Genomic DNA, 18,976 nt, shown 5'->3' with positions numbered 1-18,976 from the left:
TACAACGTTATTTGAAAATAGGGTTGTGGCAGATGGAATTAACTAAGTTAAAATGAGGTCATACTAGAGAGGGGTGGACCCTGAACCCAATATGACTAATTGTCTTCATAAAATGAGTACAGACACATAGGGAGAAATGTCATGTGAAGACAGAGGGAGGCAGAGATTGAAGTGATGCATGTACAAGTCAAGGAATGCCAGAGATTGGTGGCAACCACCAGAAGCCAGGAGAGAGGCATGGAATGGATTTGCTCTCAGAGCCCTCAGAAGAAAACAACTCTGCCAACACCTTGACTTCAGACTTTTAGCTTCCAAAACTGTGAAAGAATAAATTTCTGTTGTTTTAAGCTATCTGGTTGTGGGACTTCATTATGGCAGCCCCAGGAAACTAACACACACACTTCACACCTTCTTCCTCAAGACCATCCCACTCTTGCCTTGGAGCCTTCTCTCAGCATTAATAGACATTAGAACACACCACCTTTGATACTACTCAGAGTGTTTTCTCTCTTACACAATGCAAATAATCTTACCTCCTCCAAGAAGCCCTCTTGGACAGCTTAGAAGAAGGAAGAAGTCGATACTCCTAGCATCCCTGCTTGTGAAGGTTAAACTCTGGAATGTATGGTTTTTTTACTCACAATTAATGTGCGTTTTCTTGGCTTGAGAAAATGTAGACAGTCCATCTTACCCATTTGTTCTTCACTTGCTCATTCATTGCCATGTTGTCTCTCTGATTAAATGACTCAAACAATGAGAAACAGATGTCTCCTTCATTGTCTATAGTTCCAAATCCAGATTCGGAAAAGAAAAGGCACCCATGCTGGTGGGTAAGGACTCTTTAGTAAGAAGGGACCTGCTTCACTTCTCCCCTCTCCTATTTTATAAATGAGGAAATTGAGATCCAGGCAGAAAAAATGACCCCCAAAAGATAAAGAATGTTTCCATTTTGCCTCCACATTGGATTGTTAACTCTGGGACTTTTGCTCAACATTAAACACTTAGAAATATACCCCCAGTTCCTTGCATAATTGTTGCTAACCATATACTCAGAGCTAGGTTCAAATCCTAGACCCATCATTCTTTCTCTGTACAATTTTGGGCAAGTTATTTAACCTCCCTAACCCTCAGATTCTTCATCTGAAAAATGAGGATGGAGATACTGACCTCCCAGGGTGGGGAGGGGGATTCAATGAGAATATCACTTAGGAAGTGTGCCTTTGTGCTATGGGAACTCAATGAACTGTAATTTCTTAACATTTATTCCCATGATATAAACTCCACACTAGAAAAAGGTAGAAACAAATTACATTTTCAACAAAATCTTTGTCTATTTGTTACATCCAGCTCAAGTTGGAAAAGTTGTCAGAAATAATGGAAGTGCGTAAAATAATCTATCCCAGCCTTGTCATTAATAGCAAGCATTACATAGCGTTAGCAAGATCCTTCATCAGCACACAAAGGCCCAGTGATATTCACTAGACTTGATGGAGTATAAAAAGAAAATGAGAATCTGACGTTTTGGAAAGATTTCCAAAAACTGGAGCAGAAACAGGAAGAGCTTTCTGGTTGCCTCTTTGTAAAGGATCAGACATCATAGCAGATGGGAAAGTCGGCAAGAATTACAGACATGGAACAGACCTCGGGTCTCATTAACCAACTAATTCATTTAAACCAGAATGCCTCATTTCCTGAGAATTCCAGTGAGTGAACTGTGATTTTACAATATGCTAATATTTGAAAGATGTATTTTTCTCCCCATCAATGGCTGCAAAGATGCCCTGTGGTGCAGTGAACAGCACTAAGAGTAATGGTATCAGGATTTAGGAGCTAAGCTCTACCGTTAACTGACTAGGAACTAGCCAGGCCCCCTGTCTAATCTCAGGGTCACCCTCATCTAAGGCAGAGTAGGACTAATGATCTCTGAGTTTCCTAAATCTATAATTTTATATATTCCTGCTCTATTTTCAATCCTTTGCCCAGGTCCCATATCCTCCATGAAGGCCCTTCCCTGATCTTTAACAAGTATCTGTAAAATATGAGGGTTGGACCAGAATAACCCTAAAGTTCCTTCGAGACTTGACATGCTATTGTTTTAAGTGTGTACTTCTTTAATAATAATAATGATGATAATAATAATAAATGAATAAATGTATAAGACCTTCACCTTAGGTATTTGTGGTGAAACAAAATGAAGAAGCTCATAAAGCTGTATTATGTAATATTACAGACTGAATGTGCCCACCCCCCCCCAATTTATATGCCAAAATCCTAACCCCCAATGTGAGGGTACTAAAAGGTGGGGCCTTTGGGAGGTGATTAGGTCATGAAGGTGGAGCCCCCATGAAAGGAATTAGTGTCATTATAAAAAGAGATACAAGAGAAATGATCTCTCTATCTGCCATGTGAGGGCACAATGAAAAGATGGTCACCTGTAAACCAGGAAGAGACCCTTCACCAAGAACCTGACTATGCTGGCACCCTAATCTTGAACTTCCAGCATCCAGAACTTTGAGAAATAAATGTTTGTTATTTAAGCCACCCAGTCTATGGTGTTCTGTTATAGCACCTTGAACTAAGATGCAAGGTCTGGTGGAAAAACCACTGGGCTTGAGTCTGAATTCTGACCTAGCTACTAACCAACTTTGCTATCCTGAGTAAATCAATGCACCTCTCTGCACTTTTTTCCATCTATACATTTAGATGTTTGAACTATTTAGCATTTGGACCCCTTCTACCTCCCTATTTCTAACATTTGCCACTCTTTTGTAAATTCCTTTCCAGCTCCAGTGAGGTCTCATAAGGAAATAACCTATAGTGATGAGAAGCAGGGAGAGGAATTCATAGGGAAAGTGTGCACAAAATAAACCTTAAGGTCTCTCCCAGCTCCAAAGTTGCAGTTTTGCTTCCTCAGACTCAAAGTGCCTCCCTGAGCAAAGTCACAATTTCACCTTCTCTCTCTTCCCTTGATATGAAGCCCAAAGCCCAGGACAGCTTGAGACCCTAAACAAGGGTGTTTCTTCCTTTTCTATCCTCTTCCTGATTTGGGCTCTTGAGTCTGGCATGCTTGGCTTTATAAAACTGCTGAGCCAGGTTTAGTCATTAGGAAAAATGGGGTTCAAATGCAATCCCCTGGATGAGATTAGCTTAGTGCTGCAGCTTTCCACTTGGCATCATTTGACCTCTTCTGAAACTAGTCTCTGACCTTGGCCTCTGGACTGTAAATGAAAGGAAGATGATTTCTAATGAGCTCTCCCCAACCAAGGGTGATGCAGTAGTCAAATGCATTAATTCACATAGACTGTGAAATAGATCACGGTTGTCAAAGGACACATCCAAACTTGAAATGGTTCCAGTTTTGTAGAAACTTCAGTGTAGCAGAATACTTGGGGCTCCTCTGGCTTCAGTTAACCTGAAGGCTTTGTCTCACTAAGAATAATGCCCAAATGATATTTCAGCATCCCATTTATTCACAGGCCGGATTAGTAGCAACACAGATCTTGGACCCCATGTGCAAGTACAAAAATCTTCCAAACAACTGAAATAGCTTCCCACAGAATTTTTGCAATAAGTAAAGCCCATGTACCATTCTCTCCCCTTAGGCTGTCATGCAGCACTTTATTGACTCTTGTTCGACACATGGTTCCAATATGTTTAGTTATAGATGATTGCCAAAGCCTACAGAAGGTTAGATATGGAGAATCAGAACTAAAATTGGGTTATGAGAGGCATTGGCACTAAGAAGAAACAAAACTGAGAGTGTAGGGTGAAAAAGAAGAACTGTCTAGACCCAACACAGTAATAGAGGGACATTTTTATATTAGGACAGGTAGCCTCACATAACTCATGAGATTTTTGCACTCTTTAGTGATGGGTTATGGAGAAGAGGCTATATTCAATTTCAACATTTGTTTTATAAGAAAGTAAGAAGGAAATAATCTTTGTCAGGAAGATTGCCAACAAAAATTGTTTTAAAAAAAGTTTATTCTTGATGAGATTTATTTGAGTTAAGGAACTTTGGTTTGTGTCTCTGTGTCCCAGTGCCCAGCACATTGCATAGCATACAGCAGATTCTTAATAAACACTTGATGAATGAATGAAAAGAAGCAATATTTTGAAGGGTTGTGTTTTTTAATTCCTGGATAATTTACTTATCATGTTTTCCAATGATTTACTGAACAGTAATCTTTATGGAGCACCTACCAACTAGGCAGGCAGGGTCTTCCTTCTCAGAGAATGGTGTTGGATCAGCAACAACCACCTGCAATAGTATGTGTGAACGATCTGGATACCTGGCTCTGTAGGTTAGGCCTGCCTTGGGACCCTGTCCAGGTTTTATGCTTATTTGGAGAAATTGAAGTCCATAGAGACTTCTGTCCATTCCAGACACCCTTTGATTTTAAACCCTCAGACACAAGGCAACTCTTCACCAAAGAGCTTCAGAGAGGGAGTCCCATACAGGATCAGTGTGCTGAGAACACTACACCGTCCCACAGCTTGGGCTCCTTTGTTAAGTCAAAACCACTTTTCTCTTGTTGGCTGATTGACTCCAATTCAACCTTAAGTCTTGGGCCACAGTGTGACAGGGCTAAAGATTTCAGGGGGAGAGGCTAGAATAAGCTGGGGATTGACATTTGGGTTAAACTTTAGAAAAATAATTCCTTGATGTGTATTGATGACCTATTATGTGCCCAGCACAATATGTAGAGGTCTTTACTAGGAAGGGGCCAAATAAATAGAAAACCTAGACTTTTTCTTATGTAGAAAACAACCTAAAGGTTAAGAAAGTACCAGGTTGGGTAGTAGGAGTCACACTTTCCATCTCTTGGATTCCTGCCAGCCTGCTTGCTTCCTCATATAGGGTCACATACTCAATACCTGTGTCAGTATATGGCCTAATAACCAAGGAGAAGTAGATCGTAATGAAGTATTTTCTTTTTTAAAGATCTTTTACTGCACAAGGCTAAATAGTTTTTTTGACTGTGTTCTTCTTCCCACCACTGATTTCTTTTCAGGTATTTATTACTGTCGAATAAATAACCCCAAACAAAGATGTGTTATTTCTCTTGACTCTGTGGGTGAGGAATCTGTGCAGAGCTTTTGTTCCCTGAGTCACTCACTTAGCTGCCTATGGTTGATGGCTGGGTTGGAAGGTGCAAGAAAACTTTACCCGTATGTCTGATGCCTTGGTTCTCCTCTGTGTGGCTTCTTTCTCTCCATGAGAGAAAGAGTGATTAGTGGTATCAAATCATTCAGAAGTCTAGCCTAAGTTTCTTTAGAGTGCGGTGGCTGCTTCCCCAGAAAACAGAAACATGAAAGCTTCTGTTCTAGGCTTGGAATTGACACAGAGTCATGTTCATCTCAGCTTATTGGTCAAAGAAAGTCACCAGGCCAGCCCCAGAGGAGGAGAAATAGCGTCCATTCTGGATGGGAGAAGCATATACGGAAAGGAGGAATTGATGGTGGCCATCCTTGGATGCTATCTAGAACACGTTGGACTCTGTTTGTTTTCCAATTAATTGAATATATTTGAGGCTCCAAGGAAATTGACTGCCAGGCCCAGGGCTTGCTCACTGTCGTATCTCCAATATCGTCCATGGTTCTGATTCAGAATGAACCAGTCAGGTTTTGATAGAAACAAATGTGGTGTGTGTGTGTGTGTGTGTGTCTGTGTGTGTGTGTGTGTGTGTTAATTGGGAGTGGAGGTTCCTATTGGCTGGATGGTTAATCCATTAATGAAGTGACCTGAAATAGAATACAACTGTATGTGATTTATGACCCTATGTGTTAGCACTCCTGGACAGCATGGATGCTACAGGTTCTTAGCCCAGGTAAGGTAACCGGTATAATCCAAAGATGTCAGGATATCAGTGGGTCTTTTTCAGCCACATGGATTTTGAAGTCGAATTTGAAACTACATGGATGACATTGAAAGTTTAATGGCACCTTCCAATGGCTACCTTCCTGCTTAAATCTAGAACAATCCTGTGCCTTTCAGATAATAAAAGATACCTTTTAGGAGGAATTCTTGAAATGCTTTTGAAATAAGAATGCCTTTGCACATAGACTTAGAGAGACTGAGGAAGTGTGTCTGCACATACACACACACACACACACACACACACACACACACATGGCTATTGTGAACAGTGGTTCACCTGGCCAATGGAGCAAGTGTGGGCTAAAGTCCAACAAGTCAGTGTGGGGCTTCATCTGTCTGTCTGGAGGAAGGGGGAAATAACTCCAACAGGAATGTCATAAGAGCCCCTGAGGCTAGTGGTGGTCCTATGGGCAACACACACACACAGAGTTTTCTGCCTTAATTACAGGACAGTATTCCTTGGAGGTGGCGTCAAGACTACCTCAATAAGTAACCTTCTTTTCTTGGAAAGAGCTGTTGATTTGGCCATGAGATTAACTTTCTAGGAGAGAAGTTGTAGGCGGTGGAGAAGACTAATGAACTGCAGTCATTCACATTTATATATCAGTTTGCAGCACTTTCAAATATATTATTGTACTTAATCCTCACAATCCTTAGATACAGATATTGCTACCTCCACTTTACAGTTGAAAAAACAGGCTTGGAATAAGTGACTTGCCCAAGTAGACACAGCTGCTAGGAGTGTCCAGGTTAGAACTGAATTGGGGACTTTGAACTCCAAATGCCATGTCTTTTTCATATCATGGGTCTGTAGAAAAGACTGGGATTTATATTTTTTCTCTAAATGTCGTTTTTCTTCTCATGAAAAAGTTGAGTAGGTTAAGGTATGAACTGGGTAATTTATGTAATTCTATTGCTACTGCTAGCTTCGGGGGACCCTGGTCTTTTTATTTTTCTCTTACGCTATTTTCTGCAACATCATTAACATCAAATACAACAAATAAGACATCTAAGGGGGTGTGTTGTTAAGATTTTTGAAATGAAAAAAATGGGCTCATAAAGGTGGCTCTGTTCCTAAGCATCTCAAGTCTTGGATTTGTCAGCTTTTCTCATTAACTAACTGAGAGGTGCCATCTAAGGACTCAGGGGCCTATTGCCCAACAAAACCTCCATAAATCTGCCACCACAGGACACAGAGCCAAGCTTTCTTTTCTTGGGAATAGATCTCAGCTCTGTCGTTCACCAGCTGTGTGATGTTGGGCAAGACATGCTCCTTTCTAGGCCTTAGGTGCCTGACCAATAAAATGAAGGCTTTGGTAGATTATCCCTGAGATCTCTGCAGTGCTGATATTTTATGACTATAATTTTCCATTGTTATCCATCCAGCATCTACTATTCTGATTTTGAAGAATCTTCTTCCCGTCCAATACTTCCTCCTTTAATTACATTTTTTTATTTGCGTTCTGTATCGGGTCATGGTGAATTTTGTAGCAGCTCCCTCTTTGCCTGTAAAATTTCTGCTCCAGATTATCATAAAAGACTGAGAAAGTTAAAATCCACCCCTCTTAGCCCACCGATAAGGCCTTTGCGATCTTGTTCCATTCTAGCCATCCACAAGGTATTTCCCCTTCCTCTTCTGCATGAACTTTCTGTTGCAGCTAAGTCACATTCTACCCACCTCCCCCTCCTTATGGCTCAGTTCCCTAATATTATACACCCTGTACCTCTTTGCTGACCTCTCAAGTTCACTCTAATATCACTTCTTATCTGAAGCACTATTTTGGCCCTACTGCTTTTCATTTTGTGGATTTTCTGGTTACTTTCTTTATCTTTTCAAGTAAATTACAAACTACTTGACTCAGATATCATGATTCTTTCTTCCGTGTCCCCACAGTGTCAAGCACGGTTAGTCTAGGTCTACTGATTCGTGGGTTAGAAGAGCCTACCTCCCAGTTAGGAACCAGAATTAGGAATTCATATTTTGCTGCAGTGTCAAAGTGTCCTGACCATTACTCCTGGCCACGTCACACATAGTTCTCTCAGACTGCACCAGCAGAGGGTTTTTTCTTTCCTTCAGCTGGACAGGAAATCCCAGTGACTATAAACCATGAGGGGTCACTGTTGGGAAGAGAATGGTTGTGCAGGCTAAGATATGTTATGCTAAAGACCCTTCCTTCTGCATAAGCTAAATACTTATAGCCTCAACATTCGTTCATTTTCTCTGAAGCTATCTCTCAGGCAGAAGAGAGTCTCGATACCATATGCCTTCTTTCTTCATTTAACCAAGTAAATGATGTTTTTATTGACCATTTTAATTTTCCTTTTTGCTTACAAATATCCTTTGAACTAGTAGATTGATTTCGATGAGACTTGTTGCGACATTAAATAGCCCCAAGGTGCAGCTTGAATTCCATCGTGTCTCAGAAAACACCTAGAAATAAAATGGCCACCACCAACTGCATTAAAAATGACACATCTGCCACCAATTTAAATTTGCACAGTTGGAGGTTTGGAGTTGCTGTTGCATTGGGCGTGTTCATGGGCCAGGGTTCATCCAGGAAGCTCTCAGAAAATTTATTCCTGGTCTTAGGAGTCTCATCTAAAATGTGAAAATAATTGTTGAGCAGATTTACAAAACGCTAATTGGAATGCACAGCAAATAGGTCAGTTAAGTTTGTGAGCATTTTGAAATGATCATAGGTGATATAAGCATATTTTTATCTATAGGGTTTAAATTAAAAGCCATTTCTGTGACTGGGACAAGGGTTTTGGCACATGTTCAGAGCAAGTCAAAGGAATTAATAACGAGTAATAGAGGGAAATGGAGCCAAGGAATAGCTAAGCTGTGTATCCCTAGGGAGCTTGGAAGTGATAGGAAAAGGGACATTCTTCAAGACATGCAGGGGGGCTGTACCAGTGAAACTATCATCAATCATTCATTGCAGCCCAATCCACCCGACCTTTCCCAGGAGAGGGAGATGGAGAGACAAGAGGCCAGCGCGATCCCATGAAGTCCTTGTTTCATTTGCTTATTCCTACGAGTAACTGCAAGTTATTTTGTTTGTTTCATTACCGACAGAAGCCACAGTAAAGAACCCCTGGGCAGGTAGGAGGGAGAGTTTAAAGGATGGCAGGGACAGAAAGGAGGATAATTTATGGCATTTCACCTGATAATAGTGAAACTTACTCTCTCTTTCTTTCTCTCTCTCTCTCTTTCTCATACACACACAGACACATATAGACACACACACACACGGACACACATATGCATGCACAGAGTCGTCTGCTTTAGGATTTCCAAATTTTTCCATTTTGGTGACCACGTGTGGTCAGAAGAAGATGGGTGGGATGTTGTAAGCTTCCTGAATTACTCCTGCCAGAAACCTCACTGAATTCTGAAGAAAGATTGTCTTTAACCCCAAGTACCAGGGTCAGAAAAAAAAAAAAAGGCAGAGGTTTCTCATTTCAAGGTTGGGCTGGGGGAGGGTAAAGCAAAATGTGGGGAAAAGACTTCCAGCTTCAGGAGGAGGAGAAGTGACATGAACTGTACTGCACAGACTCCTAGTATTTTATATGTTTTAAAACATTTTACATATTTCTGTTCGATCCTGACAATAGCACTCTGAAGTAAATATTATCTCTGTTTTACATATAAGGAATTGGAACTCAAAGAGGTTAAGTAACTTGTTCAAGGTATAAGGTTTATAAGTGGCAGGAGCTAGGATTCCAACCCACATCTTGTGCTATTTTCACTGTGCACTGCACCATCAGATGTGATAATGGTTGTGGTAGCTCTTTGGGTGTGTGAAAAGTTATCCTATGCAAGAGGAGCTGGTTGGTGTTTTCACACAAATATCTGGAGTCTAGAGCAAGCTGGAAGGGGACTGGAACAAGACAGAAAGGACCCAGATCTCTCTGTAATTATGGCAAAGCTGGAGCCCCTGAACGCTTCAGTCATCTGTTCCATCTGTTTTGAATATTCTAGATTCATTTATTCATTTACTAATTAAACATATTTATTGAGTCCCACTAGTGACCAGGCACTAGGCTAAAGCTGAGGTTGCAAGGGGGGAGACAGGAGTAGCTAGCCACCTGGTAGATGTGACAGGCACTCTCAGAGAGGAAAACAGAAGAACTGGAGCGATCTGGTATCACAGAAGAGGCAGGAAGTGTCAGAGGAGGGATGTAGGAGCAGGCAAATTGGCTGGAGCCAGGCATCTCCCACTGAATCTCAAGAACGAGTTCAGGCATTGCCAAGAACTTTTCAATAAGTGAGACAGAAGACAGACACGAATGTGGAAGGCAAGGCTCACTCTGCCTGTCCTTGAAGCACCATCTAAGAAAAGAAACTTCCTTGATGGCTCTGAGCAGAGAATGCCTTTGCCATCCTGGAGAACCAGCTAGAAAGTCAGTTGGGTAGGCACCTTCCAGTAAAGGAATTACAGGGAACAGGGCGAATGCCTTCAGACAGGATCACTGGGAGTCGCTTGCTCCCCTTGGCCTATGAGCTACCCTGCCTGCACCTGTCGTAACCTGGGTCAGGCCCTGGCAGCACCTCTGTGAGACCCTGGCTGCCGTCCATCCTGCCTGTCTCTCCCCAGCCTGTCCTGCTGTCCGGGGCTAGGAGGGAGGTTCTGTTGGGGGAGTTCAGCTGCAGTCAGGGACTGCTGGACCTGGAGCCTGCAGGTGAGCCTTTACTGTCCCTGGCCTTGCTCTTCCCCAGGGGTTTCAGGAGCTTTCTTCTGGTTTCCATACTAGATTTAGGCTCCTTGAGGACAGGAGATTGCATTTTCTCCTCCTCTTGTATTTTCCACAGTGACTGACGCTGATGTGAGCACTGTAGTTGTTTATTGCTGGTTGATAAAAGGCTAATTGGTGCTGTTGTAGAGCATTGTAAGGAAAGACACTCTGAGTTTTAAACTTCACTTGGAGTCACAGAACCACGGAATGTAGGAACAGGCAGGGCCTTGATGCCTACCCCTTGTTTTATAGATGGGGAGACTGAGGCCAGAGAAGGTAGGGGAATCATTTAAGGACTTAGCAGAGTTAGGTCCACACCTGTGCGTTTTCTTCTCTGGGCCTTTGCTCTTGCCACCAGGGCATCACCCACTCTCTAAACGAGCTCTGAACTCAAGAAGAAGAGTGAAAGGCCAAAGTTTCATATCCATCTGATATCTGCTGGCCCTCCCATGAGCTGGATGAGGAACTGAGGTCAGTGTGCCTTGCCTGCCTTGGGTGACCAGGCTGCTCTGAGCTTCCGTGGGGTCTTATCCAACCATTCATCTCATGTTGGTTCCAGCTGGGCTGGTCTACACTGAGTCAAGCACACATCCCTCTTACTGCCTTCACTTTTTCTTCCAAACTTATTCAGACCCTGCTGGGTCTTCAAGGCCTGGTTGAGTTCAGTGCAATGCAATGTAATTCAACAGACATTTATCGAGGACCTCATGAATACAAGGCATTGTGTAGCCAGACACTGGGAGTGTTGAGGACACTAAATTAATAAAACACACTCCCTGTTCAAGGCTCAAGGGGAGGCGAGATCTATAAACAATCCAGACCCACAGCCCAAGGCTGAGAGCAGTAGTAATACAGATAGATCACTTATTGAGCACCTACAAATTACCCAACTCTGTCCCAGGCACTTTATATTTGTTACGGCCAATCCTTCCAAGGCCAGAAAAGGCAGGTATTAGATGCCGCACAGTATATTCAAAAGAGCTCTAGTTTTGTAATCTGTCCTGAGGCTAAATTCCATCTCTTACAAATGATGTGTCTTTGGGCAAGTTACTTAACTTCTCTGTACCTTTCATCTGTAAAATCAGGATACCAAAACCTTCTTCAGAGGATGGATGTTAAGATTAAATGATAAAATGCACAGGAAGGGCCTAGTGTTGAACAAGTGCTTGACAAATGTGACCAGAGAACTGATGGTCCAGGAAAAGTGGAAAAACATCATGAAGGAAGACCTCATCAGAGGCCCACACAGCCTGCCACAGCAGGCCAGAGGCAGTCGTGGGCTAGGGAGGGTCACAGGAAAGATGCATCATTTGAGCCCAGTCTCTAAAGTCAGGAAGGATTTGGGGGAAGAGGATGGTGGCCACCAAGGTGCTCTGGTTGTTGCTGCCCTGAGTGACCTGTCTTTGTGATGCTTCCCCACACCAGCAGTGTGTCTGGGTTGGGTTATCCAGACCCAGCATAGTATCGGAGGCTAGAGGGACTTTCTTGGTATTTTCCCCCTTTATTTATTTAATCTCTTCCTCAAACTGAGAATCAGCTACAATCCTCCCCAGTTTGGCAAGTGGAGACACCTAAGTTCCCATTACCTAAGTGGCTGGTATAGACCACAGCCTGCTATAGACCATCCATGGGGTGCTGATAAGACACTTGGACTGCTCCAGACTTGAACCCTAAAATAGGTCAGTTTTGGGGGCTGCACATGTGCAAAGCCATGGTATGTTCTGCACTGAGAGCTAGCAGTGATAGGAACCCCAAGCAGTCCAGATTGTCTAAACCAGGTGTCCTTAAAAATGTCCTCTGACTTCCATTACCCAAGGCAGTGGGGTGTAGCCTGTTGGGTAATATGATTTTCAAATGACCCACATGTCAGTGCGAACTGGGAAATTAGATGAGCGTCTGAGGAAGGCAAGCGAGCAAGCAAACAAAAATCCTCATGCAGCAAACAACATCAGCTTTAAAAAAAAGCATACAAAAAAACCAATAAACAGGGGCTTCCCTGGTGGCGCAGTGGTTGAGAGTCCGCCTGCCGATGCAGGGGACACGGGTTCGTGCCCCGGTTCGGGAAGATCCCACATGCTGTGGAGCGGCTGGGCCCGTGAGCCATGGCCGCTGAGCCTGGCGTCCGGAGCCTGTGCTCCACAAGGGGAGAGGCCACAACAGTGAGAGGGAGGCCCGCATACAGCCAAAAAAAAAAAAAAAAAAAAAAAAAAAACCAATAAACAGTTGTGGTCTAGAATGAATGAATGAATACATGAATGGAATTTCCTGAACAAAGTGCTATTACCCAAACCATCAGTTTCTTTCAGGGGACAATGGAGAACTAGGCCTGTTTCCCAGGAACTGCTAGTGCAGAATTAAGTGTGCTCCGTGGCCCTTCCATTCTGGGTAGTGAGGTATGTAGGGCTATTCCTGCCCAGAGCTGGAGCTGGGGGTCGGGTCGAGCAGACTGAGAGACAGGGACTGAGGGATGCTGCCAGGAAGCTGCTGTGCCGAGGATGGCAGGGTTAAAACTCATCCTGGTCTGAAACGTTAAAGGCGAGCCTGCCAGAGCTACCTTCTTGAGTTTATCACTGCAAGCTAGATGTCAGAGGCTTACTCTGTTTATGCTTCTAGGGCTTAGCTGCTCTGGATATCAAGGCGAATGGTAAGAAACGCTTTCTTTTCACAACACATCACACCCATAACATGATACCGCTTCTCATGGCACTTTATGTTTCTGAAGGTACTTTAGAATTCATGCTCCTATTTGAAATCCACAATAACCCAGTTGGTTATTATCCTGTAATAAGATGTGCAAACTGAGGGTCAGAAGTGGTACATGACTGCTTTAACGGTACTCAGGGGGCAAATAGTCAAGGCAGGATTAGAACCCATGTCTCCTGACTCCCAGCCCAGCATTCTTTCCTCCACGACAAGCTGCCCCCAAATGAGACATCTGCTCAATGAGCGAATGCGATGCCCCAGGCCTGTCCCCCTAAGTCTCTGGGTAAATGCTCTTGCCTTCTGGTGATGTCCCTTTCCCCTCATTATCCCATTCCTGTCTCTCTCTCAGCTTGAGTCCCTAGAATCACCTGGATGTTTGGTACAATTGCAGATTTGGGGGCCAACCCCAGAGACTCTGATTCTGTAAGAATCTGCATTTTTGACACACTCACCAAATGATTTTTTTTTTTTTTTTTTTTTTTTTTTGCGGTACGCGGGCCTCTCACTGTTGTGGCCTCTCCCGTTGCGGAGCACAGGCTCCGAACGCGCAGGCTCAGCGGCCATGGCTTACGGGCCCAGCCGCTCCGCGGCATGTGGGATCTTCCCGGACTGGGGCATGAACCCGTATCCCCTGCATCGGCAGGTGGACTCAGCCACTGCACCACCAGGGAAGCCCTCACCACATGATTTTGATGCAGGTTGAACTTTGCAATTTGCTAGTTTAGGGAAATCAGTGAATTTTGAAGATTACTTGAGCCAGACATTATCTCACATTAAATTGGTTCGCTTGAAAGGTAAGTTTAAAAAATTAAAAGAAAAAGGAAAGGAAAAAAAGAAACTGGCTTCCTCCTTGGTGGTCTTTTCCAAGTTTACTGTTCCTGCCTCAAATGTCTCTCTTATTTCCTGCTTCTCCCAACCTTCCAAGCTTCTCTGAGGCTCTCCCTGCTCTATCTAGACTCTTAGGTCCTTGAGCTGTATCACACTTTCCTCACTGCGCAGTCACTGCGGTTCTGCCTTTGCGGCTCTCTGTCCCTAACCCTGGGTAACCTCTCTGAAGGTGAGTTTTCTGTATCCCCAAGAGTCCTCGGCACAGTGCTGGAGACTAAAAGGATACTTTAGCTGTACTCTTGGAATGAGCCACTTAACTCTGTTGGTCTCTGCCTGGCACCGCTCCCCAGATCCATCAGTGTGGATAATCAAGACATGGTTGTTGTAGAAGCAAAGCCCGTCACCAAGTAGGCATTGAGACCTTCCTAGTGTAAAGTCCCAAATAAAACATCAAAAACTCCCTTCAAAAATATGGGGACTTAGAAATAACAAGTGTCGTTGAGGATGTGGAGAGAAGGGAGCTCTTGTGCACTGCTGGTGGGAGTGTAAATTGTTGCAGCCTTTAGGGAAAACAGTGTGAAGTTTCCTCAAACAATTAAAAATAGAACTACCATATGATCCCGCAATTCCACTTCTGCGTATTTTTCTGAAGAAAACGAAAACACTAATTCAAAAAGATATCTTCAACCCATGTTTATTGCAACGTTATTTACAATAACCAACGTATGAAAACAACCTGTCAAGAAGATGCCACACACACACACACACACACACACACACACACGCACACACACACTCTGGAATACTATCCAGCCATAAAAAATAGAAATCTTGCCATTTGCAACAATATGGATGGACCTTGAGGTCATTACGCTAAGTGAAATAAGTCAGACAGAGAAAGACAAATACCATATAATCTCCTTATATGTGGAATCTAAAACAAAAACAGAAACAAAAATAACAACCTCATAAATACAGGGAACAGATTGGTGGCTGCTAGAAGTGGGAGTCAGGTACAAGCCAAAGGTACACACTTCTAGTTATAAAATAAGTAAGTCATGGGGATGTAAGGTCCAGCATGGTGGCTGCAGTTAATAATACTGTATTGCATATTTGAAAGTTGCTAAGAGAGTAGATCTTAAAAGCCCTCATCACAAGAAATTATAACTATATGTGGTGACAGATGTTAGCTAGACTTATTGTGATTATGTTGCAATATATAAAAATATCAAATATCATTATGCAATATCATTATACTGTATACCTGAAACTAATATAATGTTATATGTCAATTAACAAAAAGGGACTAAAAAATAGGGCCATACTCATTGTTGACAGGAACCTGATAAAGAACTGGGGTGGTGGGAGGGGCAGGGTGTGGGTCCAGCCCACAGGTGGACCTGTTACTTGGCCACAGACAGTACTCTTGCCTGGATGAGCTGTTCAGATCCCAGGGGAGCTCGGAGGAGACAGGCTGGGGGAGATGTGCACACTCCTCACCGCTGCTGGAAGGAGCACTCAAGCACAGGGGCTCTGCTATTGCAGGGCAGGAGAAAATCATCTTTGTCCTTCAGAAGAAAGCAGCAGGCCTCAGGCAACAGTAGGGATGACAGTTACATTGGCTTAGGGCTTTGCCACTTACTAAGTTTTTCCCTGATCTTTTCATGATCGCCTATAAATTAGGTAAATTGCTACTTCTAGGTTTAGAGAGGAGGAAGTAGATGCTCCCAGAGGTTAAGTGAATTGCCCCAGGTCACAGTCATGTTGGAGCCCTGTTTACAGATGCTGAAATCTCTCGCTATCCCAGGGACACCATGTTGCTTCTTGCCCCCTGGCCACATCTCTTTAGGATGTATACTCCCAGAAAAAACATTTTTCTATAAAGATCTAACTCATTGTACATGCAGAGGTTTTGGGGATTTTTTGGGGGGGTAAAATTGACATTAATATTATATTAGTTTCAGGTGTACCGCATCATGATTTGATATTTGTATATATTGCAAAATGATCTCATTAAGTCTAGTTAACGTTCGTCACCACATACAGTTGCAGAATTTTTTTCTTATGATGAGACATTTGAAGACCTCCTCTCTTAACAATTTTCAAGTATGCTACACAGTATGATTAACTATAGTCACCAGGCTGTATGTTGCCTCCTCATGACATTTATTTTACAGCTGGAAGCTTGTGCCTTCACCCATTTCACTCAGGAAGAGTTTATTCCATAAATTGTAATTGAAAAGAATAGAAAGGAATGCAATTTTAAGTGCACTTAATCAGTCATTCAAAAGGTATTAATACAGTCCTCAGTACTATGAAAAAGCACTCTTGGGCTTCCCTGGTGGCGCAGTGGTTGAGAGTCTGCCTGCCGATGCAGGGGATATGGGTTCGTGCCCCGGTCCGGGAAGATCCCACATGGCACGGAGCGGCTGGGCCCGTGAGCCATGGCCGCTGAGCCTGAGCATCCGGAGCCTGTGCTCCGCAATGGGAGAGGCCACAACAGTGAGAGGCCGGCGTACCGCAAAATAAAAAAAAAAATTTTTTAAAGCACTATGCCAGGCACTGTGAGGGATACAGGGGTATGGTCAAGGGATGCCTATTGACCCATGACCTGAACCATACATCACTCTAGTTCTCTGTCAGGTGATCTGTCAACAATCAAGTGGAGTATGTTCATTTTTTTGAAGTGAGTTTTTGAGATTTCAGTTGGAGCTTTCACTTACTAGGGACTCAATGCCTATTTGATGATGGGCTCCACTTCTCACAACCATGTCTCTATTATCCACACTGATGGCGGGAGGAGAGCCAGGTGGAGCCTAGCAGGGCTCAATGGCTCATTCCAAGACTATGGTTAAAACATCATTTAGTCTCCGTAGACATCACAACTATGGTTCCTAACCCCTAGGAACTTAAACCAAGCAGTATGTATAAGGCATGTACACTGGCCCAAAGAGCTCTAAGCATGCCGCAGGTGTGGTTTCCAGCACGGGAAGGGAGCCATGGCTGCCAGCTCCTATCCATATATGCAAAGATCTGCTAAAGCCCAGAGGAGCTGGGGTGGGGGGTGTAGCTTGATGCCACTGCCAGGTGCCTGGTGGCACCAGAATGTTAGTTCCTAGCTCAGGACTCCACCTGACTCTGGCCTCATTCAGAGACTCACTTTAGGGCAGAACCGAAAGTGTTCTAACAGTTGTGGGGCTTTCAGACCATAGACCCCTGAGGCCAGCTGGTCCCTGAGCAACAGCATCGTGGGGTTTCTCTGAACCTTTAGATTAATTTCCTAGAGTCATTAGCCAGGAGATATTTGGCTTGGCATCTTTTTGATTCCCAAGCATCATGTTGTGGCTTATAAGCTCATTTCTTCCTTGTCTTCACCTCTATCCATTACCCTAATTAGTTCTCTGCCAGGGACTTTTCCCCAATGTAAGGGAGGAAAAAGAATTTTCCCTCTACCCTTCTAGGGTTCTTGACTGACTCACTCCTGTAATAAAAGACATTAACAGGGGAAAAACAAAGTTTAATAACATGTATACCTCCTATGTATATGGGAGATACCCAGGAAACCTGAGTAACTGTCTGAAAAGGCCACCACCTTAAATAACATCCTCAGCTAAAGACAAAAGATGCTGGGGGTGGGGTTGGGGGGAGGGAAAGGCCAATTATGGGAGGTTGCCAAGGAAAGGCACAGTAAACAAGGGTAAGGTTGTAATGCAGATATAAGTCCCTGTGTTCTCCATTGACAAAGAGTTTCTGGACATTTAGAATCTCTTTCCCTTCCTGGGAGGAGCAGGAGACACCCTTACAAATGAAGATTTCCTGTACAAATATAAATGTTTCTTACAAAGGGGCAACTTCTACTTGGTTTTCAGAGCTTCTCCTATGGCTGTCTTTTTTTTTTTTTTTTTTTTTTTTTGTGCTATGTGGGCTTCTCACTGTTGTGGCCTCTCCCGTTGCGGAGCACAGGCTCTGGACGCGCAGGCTCAGTGGCCACGGCTCACAGGCCCAGCCGCTCCACGGCATATGGGATCCTCCCGGACCGGGACATGAACCCATGTCCCCTGCATCAGCAGGCGGACTCTCAACCACTGTGCCACCAGGGAAGCCCTGTGGCTGTCTTTTTTTTTAAAAAAATAATCAGCTCAAGATAATCGTTATGTGAAAGGGACATATTTTGGGGTGTCATATTCTGTTTCCCTTCACCAGCAACAGCAAGCAGTGAATTATGTGTCTGGGATTCCCGCTGGGGGGTGAGCGGGTGAGGGGTGTGTGTCTGTGGGTGTATACACTTCTGTGAGTGCTACGTGTGGTCATGGGGGTGTGGAAGTGAGAGAGGATGATCCAAGTTCAGAAGTAACACTGGGGACTCCGCAGATGGGCAGATAATTTCCCCTGAGTGTTGTGTCCAGCCTTGGAGTATTCTATCTCCTACAAGAAGCGATCAAATGGAACTGTGCCTGGTTCAGGGGTTAGCTAATCTGCAAGGGAGATTGTTTTAGTCTGAGCCCCACCTTGCTTTTTCTCGCCTTCGTGGATTCAGTTCATTTATACATGGATTCAGTTGCTTGTTAGTGTGCCCTGCAGTGCTTCCCTAAGGATATAACTCTGCAGATGGACGACATTTTTTATTTTCTTAATATTATTCTTAGCTTTTTGGAGAAGAGTTTTTAATGATTATTCCTCCTGGTATTATTTTAGTTTCCAATTACAATGTGGTATACTCTAGCACACTGTTATTTTGTAAATGAGTGTATATATTTATTGTAAATTGATTCCCTGATTCCCCTGTTCAGGCCCCAAACGTTTGCATTTAGATTGTGTATTATA

The sequence above is a fragment of the Mesoplodon bidens genome (assembly GCF_964165515.1).
Source record: "Mesoplodon bidens genome assembly, chromosome: 13".
NCBI classification, from domain to species: Eukaryota; Metazoa; Chordata; class Mammalia; order Artiodactyla; family Ziphiidae; genus Mesoplodon; species Mesoplodon bidens.
Note: the sequence above shows the minus strand (reverse complement) of the source record.